Source organism: Lichenostomus cassidix, chromosome 3 (genome assembly GCF_008360975.1).
Source record: "Lichenostomus cassidix isolate B80296 chromosome 3, HeHo_3.0, whole genome shotgun sequence".
NCBI classification, from domain to species: Eukaryota; Metazoa; Chordata; class Aves; order Passeriformes; family Meliphagidae; genus Lichenostomus; species Lichenostomus cassidix.
This window is the reverse complement of record NC_139483.1, coordinates 85,466,280-85,473,178: the sequence shown is the minus strand read 5'-3', so window position 1 is coordinate 85,473,178 and position 6,899 is coordinate 85,466,280. Positions and strand designations below refer to the sequence as shown.

At 36.3% G+C, this 6,899-nt stretch overlaps 1 long non-coding RNA gene across 1 annotated transcript; it reads left to right on the top strand.

The window, feature by feature from the left end:
• Positions 1-2,628: 2,628 nt before the first annotated feature.
• Positions 2,629-4,929, top strand: LOC146440151 (uncharacterized). Its single transcript, XR_014851364.1, has 3 exons — positions 2,629-2,757; positions 2,968-3,132; positions 4,463-4,929. It is a non-coding gene; the product is annotated as an uncharacterized LOC146440151 (long non-coding RNA).
• Positions 4,930-6,899: the final 1,970 nt, after the last annotated feature.

Here is a 6,899-nt window from a genome sequence, read left to right as displayed (position 1 = left end):
CTCAACTGAAATGCAGACATATTTTGTCAATATATCCCATCATACAGAAACTATTTTTCATTAATCATTACTAAACTCTGCCAAAGAATATCCTAATATATTTCTTTTTCTCTTGTATTTTGTCATTTTAGGAGGAAAATAGACAACTTTAATCAGACATGAAATAATGGAAATGGTATTAGTTATAATTGTTATTGTTATGACACCATTTTTATGCACAATACTTTACACACACACACATAAAAGATATTTAATGCAATCAACTTTAAGTGTTTAATAATGTCATGAATAACAACAAACTCCAGATGAGGATGTATCACTGAATACAACAAATAAAAAGGAGATATGATCATTAACTAGAGTTTAAAATTGAGAGACAAGAACAACTATTGAAATATAATGAATATGCTTTTGTATAACCATGTGTACATCAGCAAGAAAACAGAATCCAATTTGTATAGAAAAACAGCAGATACTGGGGGAACTGGTATCTACATTATCCACATTAGAGACTTTAAACAGTCTCTGATTTGGTCCCATGAAATTAGTGGTTGTCAGCAGTTGGTGTCCATTAGATATAATCCCCTGGATTTACTCTGCCATGTTATTTTTGTCTAAAAGGAACTCTGCTTTAGCACTCTGGAAGAAGACTGCATGGCACACCAGGGTGTAGGTGAGGATAATGAGGAAATGGACTTGTTTCTGGACTACGACTCTCATGAAGAGGCTCCCATTACAAAAGAGTGGCTCATAAACACCTTCCACTCTTTAATTTTATTTTCTAATTAAAATAGCTTTTTTAGGCTTTTTGAAGAGGCAGTTGATTGCTTTAGACAGATTTCTGCAGCTACAATTGCATTTTTTAGCACAAATACTAGAATTTGGATACAGGTCATCATTATGTAGATGTGTTGCTGCTAACTTCATGTTTTATAAATTCCAGGCAACTTTTCTATTTTGCATTAGAATTTTGTCCACTGATAAGTGGAAAGTGTTTAGTGAAAGAAGGCAAAGTCAAAAGATCACAGAAAATTGATTACGTGTGTTTAAATTAGAAACCCACATGTGAAGTTTCCCCTGCAATGACATTGTAATTGATCTTTAATTGTTTGGAATTTGTTGCTAAATCCTACAATAGAACAGGCTGTTAGGAAACCTAGTGAACACAAAGAATAATAATTGCTTATCACTGAGTGGAAAACACATTTAGTTAAAGTACAGTAACTCTCTGAAGAAGTAATATGAAAGAATAAAGAGACTTTAGGAAGCTTTTCATAAGGAAATGGTATAAGGTGATTTGTAACAAAGTGGAAGCACAGCAACAATTTTATTTTGCTTGTTTACATAGCAGAAATTTTCAAAGTTCATGGTTAGAGATGTGAGATGACTAGGTGAACTACCTTAGTGTAAAGCCCAAAACTGTAGTGCTAGAGCACCTTGGGAATGTAAAAATGCACAGAGGGTGCCTCACATAATCTGTTGCATAAGCCAACTCTGCAGATGAAATACACATATATGGTGAAAAGAATTTTAAAAATTCTATACCAAAATATACTGATTAACAACATCATTTTAAAAAAGCTTCTCCTCCCAATTTTATTATAAAGATAATTTTATATATATATATAAATCCTTCTCACTCACAGCTCTTTAAATCCTAAACTTATGTTGCTGGTTTCACAAAACTACCTTTAAAAAGAGATTTGGAATAGTAAATCATTGAAAATTTACAGAAAATAATCTGTTAAAATTCCAATAAAGGTTTTAGGTTTTGCTTGCTACATCCTGAAAACTGTCATTCCAGTGTCATAATGTTCTGAAAAATTTTCGCTGTGTGCTTTGCTTTACCACTTGGAAGTTTGCACTGAGTCTCCCTACTGAATTTTCCTGTACTTTGCCTTAGAAGGTGTCAGAACAGCAATAATAGTAGTAATATTCAACATGCATTTATGAACTGCAGGTATAAGGAAGTACAAAAATCCACATTGCAGTAATTAAACAGATTAAGTTGTAAATGCTGTATGGTTTTGGATACAGTTGTACACTGAAACATTGAACTTCTTCTCTCAAGTGTTGTTGCGATTTAATAGGATGTTACAGCAGACCTTACTGAGAGTTTCTCTACCCAGCCTGGTTCAGCGCCTCAGCACACCAAACCCTCTGTCCCAGGGCTGGACACTGCACTCTCACCGGCCAGAGAGTCATAAGGCTAACTCTGTTTTCATTTGTTCTTTGCAACCGGCAGTGATAAAGGAGGCCAGGAAGGTCTATGCAGAGTGTCCATGGAAGGTTTTATTCACATGGCTGCACCAGAGGCCAAAGACCTCCCAGAGGCAGAGATGCCTCGTGGGCGAAGACCTCACATGCACAGACAAGTGCACAGACATCCCTGGTGCATAGACACACATGGTGCATAGACAGCCACACACATAGACAATAACATGGCTGGGGGTCAGGAGTTTTCTAGGGAGACAGAGGGATGGGGACAGCACATTGGCCCACTGACCTCTGGGCACAGAGGCAGTACATGGGCGGAGTTAGGGCACAGGAACCAATAGGGAAAACCTGAGGGAGCAGCCAGGACTACGTGGGGTGGGGAAAGGCAGAACACTGGGAGGTGGCTACACATTAAGGAAGGAACGGGTGGGGAAACTGCAGTTTTTATCACAACAAAGTGTAGTTACCTCTGCTGACTTTTGGCTGCCTCAGCTCACTAACAAACATCCAAATGCTAAGAGAAGCCATGTTTGCATTCAAGTAAGGATTTCTGTCCTGTAGAATAAGGAAGCTAAGTGCATGGTGAATCCATTCTTCTCAGAAAGGAGAGAGAATTAAAGCTAGGATCTTTCCCTTCAGTGTGAAGGTTTTAACTCCTGAGCTGCCTGATAAGAATACAGGGTTTTCTTTTATGATATTTTTTTCAATTTTATCCTGATTTTTATTTTCTTTCCTTTTCTTTTTTTTCAGATAAATTTGTTGTGTGAGTTTAACATTTGCAAGAAAAATCTGAAAAAATTACAACTTCTCTTCCAAGAGAAAAAAATAGCTTATCTAACCTGAAGTTGTAGTTCACCTTGTTCTTTATTCAGGGATGAATTTAGACTGGGGTGAGTGCCAGTGTTTTCTGAACAGGTAAAGAAAATATGACCAAAAAAAAAAAAAAAGGAAGACATTGTCAAAGGTACACTTACTTTATATTACTTTATTGCCCCTTCTGTCAAGCATAAAATGTTGTGCTTTCATATAAAGCTTCAACTAGACAATATTACTTCCCCATTCATATGATGTTTATTTTTAATCTTTCTCCTTCTAGTATTTTATCTAGGTTAGCCACACATACACGTACATAAACTCTCATGTTTTTAAATATTTGGTACTTTATAGGCAATTGTTCAATATTTTAATTTTATTATTACTACTGGCAACTGTGGCTAGCACAGGTTTTTCCCATGAGAAGTTTTCTTGTGTTTTGTAAATAAAGATAAAGTTTGGATGTTGTTGGAACAGTGTCCCAGAACTTGGGCAGTGCAGGCCTGGCCAATCAGGCCTGGGGGAAGGCTTCTGACTGACCAATCTGGGTGACTTTTGAGAACTCTATATATGTGATGAAATCAAAACAATAAAGGTCATTCCTTCTTACCACTGAGAACTGATGCATTCATTACTCTGCTAGCTGCTCAACAGCAACAGGCAACAACAAGCAAAAGCAAAAATTACACATTGATTTTGTTATATACCATTTCTAAGCAAAACTATTACACTACCTTGATAAACATAAAAGTATATATTTGCTTCAAAAGATTCACATTTGCCAGATTAGTTAATATAAAATATTTAATCTGCTATATTTAAAACTATTTTTACACATATTTTTACAAGAAAATATTCTTGGGAATAAAACCCAATAAATCTACAATTGCTATGATAAAATGTGCTTACTTCCAAATAAATGCTAAAAAAATTAAACATGGATTTGATATATAATTGTGTGTCTTATGGGGGACTGTATAATACCTATTATGAGGACTTGCGGCATGGGCAACCAAAAGTAATTTGATAAGTACTGAAGTGTTAGACAAGTTTGCATGAAGGGACTCTCCAAAACTGTATCATGATTCACACATAGGTGCACAGAAAGGTGTGTCATATTACAGCCATAAGAGTCATGGCATCATAAAATGGTTTGGGTCAGAAGGGATCTTTTTAAAGTTCATCTAGTCTAACCCCATGCCCCTAGCCACCCCAACAGGACATCTTTCCCTGTGCGTCCAGGTTGCTCAAGGCTGCCATTCAACCTGTCCATGAGTACTTCCAATAATATTAGACATCCTGCTAAATGGTGTTGCAATTGACAGATGTCCCCAAATTTAGTAGCAGTTTATGTGATTAAAAAACTGCTTAAAACTGTTCAAAGCTGTAGAACTGTTTTTGAACTCTGTTTTTCTGTTTTTCTATTTCACAGGGTAAGACACTTTGCAATCAACACCATTTATTGAAAATGAAAAATATGTAAAATTGCAAATCCATAAAAATAGATAGGAAAATAAATAGAGAACATCTGCCCATTTCAGTTCATGAACTGAGCTCTGTCAATCACGAAACTGTCTGATGGCTGCACTGAGTGTAGGATGTAACAGCACAGAGTGAAGTGCTCTTGGCAAAGCAGTTGGGCTGAATCAGGGCTGTTGACCTGTGGTCACCAAGATGAGAAGATCCTACTGCTGCTGTCTATCCTGTCTCATATTTTCTCTCAGATCTCCTGCATCTTTTGACAGAGGACATTTCCTTGGGATCCTTCTTTCCTGACATTCTAGATGTATGGAGTGAGAGTATGCTGTCATTTACATTGTAAATTAATTTTGTTGTTTTCTTAATTTTCTTAGTTTAAGCTTCAAGGCATTTTCATTCACTCTTTTTATCAAAAAATAAAAAAAACCTGTAATTGTTTTCTTCTTTGGTTAAATTACTGTGGAAATTATATCTCAAGTGATAAGAAAAGAGAAGAAAAGAAAGGAAAATACATGTATATATTGTATAGAATGTATATACATTCTTGAATTAATAACACAATTTAAATTTGATAATAGTTAAAGCTTCTGTAATGTTAATCTAGTCCTCTACTATGTGAAAAAAACCACTATTATAAGTTTTTGTTATTTGTTTTAGTGGTTTTTTTGCCATGATGAGTACTTTGCAAATAATACTCAAATACAGTAAGAAATCTGACATATTTCTATTAAAGAATGCCATTTTATAATTCACTTTATATTTTTTTTTTCTCCAAACCTTTAATTGCTAAAATGTTCCCAAAGGTTATTCTTTTATTACTAGGCAGGTTCCTAAATTGTTAAGGTTACTATGCCATTTACATATTTTCCCGTAATGTGTTGAGAGAAATGTCTAAACATGTTTTGTTTTTAATTACTTAAAGTATTGGGGGTAGAAATTCTAGTGCAGGAGAATGTTTTTAAAATGTTATTTTTTTGTTTTTTTTTCATTTTTGTCAAAACCTTTAGAAAAGAGATTATATTTAATCTATAGAAATATGGGTATCTAATGAAAAAACAATAGTCTCTATAACCAAATGAATACATTTATACTGTTATAACACATATAAATATGAAATTGCTTCAACTGAGACCTGTTGTGATAGTAGGTGCAGGTTCCCCACACCTATTTCTTAATGAGTGTACTTGTCACCTATTGTCCTGCTTTCCCTACCCCATGTGGTCCTGGCCACACCCCCAGTTTTCCCTATTTGGTTCCTGTACCCTAACTCAGCCCCTGTACCTCCCCTGTACCCAGAGGTCACTGGGCCTGTGTGCTGTCCCTGCCCCTCTCTGTTTCCCTATAAAACCCCTTACCCTCCACCATCTTGCTGTCTATGCTCCACGTGTGTCTATGCTCCACATGTGGCTGTGCATGTGAGGCCTTCGCCCTCGAGGCATCTCTGCCTCGGGGAGGTCGTTGGCCTCTGCTGCACCATGCGAATAAACATCTTCCATGGACACAACGCATAGACCCTCCTCGCCTCCTTTATCACTGCCAGTTGTGGAAGCAGATGAACCAGAGCTAGCCTTATGGCTCCCTTGCCGGTGAGAGTGCAGTGTCCAGCCCTGGGACAGAGAGTTTGCTGCACTGAGGCACTGAACCGGGCTGGGTAGAGATGCTCTAGGGTAAGGTCTGCTATAACATCCCTTAAACCGCAACAGAGACCTACATAGTTTCAAAACCTAAACCACAAACATCAGAGAGGAAGAGAAAATGCACACATTAAAAATATAGGTTACACTACCCATGGGCCAACAAACCATTACTGTTCAATTGATTTATAGCATAGCACCTTGAAATTTTTCAGAGTTAATCCTTGATGAATAGTATAAGTAATCTAGAACTGATGGATGCAAAACTATATTTTGAAGGTTTTAGCAATGGTTCACTTTAAACTGGAAGTACATACTGAGATTCTTTTCTCCTCACTTCTATCCAATACTATTCAGTATTCTATTAATATTTATTTCATCTGTATATATTAGCACATTGGAGGAAACTTCAGTTGCAGAAGGGCTGGATTAGAATTTCAACCATTTTGAGGCACTGGAAAACTGTTATTAAAAAAGGTTTAATGAAGTCAAAGGTGTAATTCTACACTTAGAGAATAAATGATTTCAGAAACTGGAAGAGCAGTGTGATGGTACATTACAATTCTCCAGAGTAGGGTTCAGGGATTATGATACAATGTAAACTATGGTGAACTAGTTTGCTGTTCTGAAAAAAAGAAGATAAATATTCGGTTGACATGTACAATTATGTGGTGTCTGTAAAGGTAATGGCTCTTCTCTACCTGAAGTTGCTAAATTATAGTGTATTCTCTGTCTCTAATGTGTGGATCATCTGGG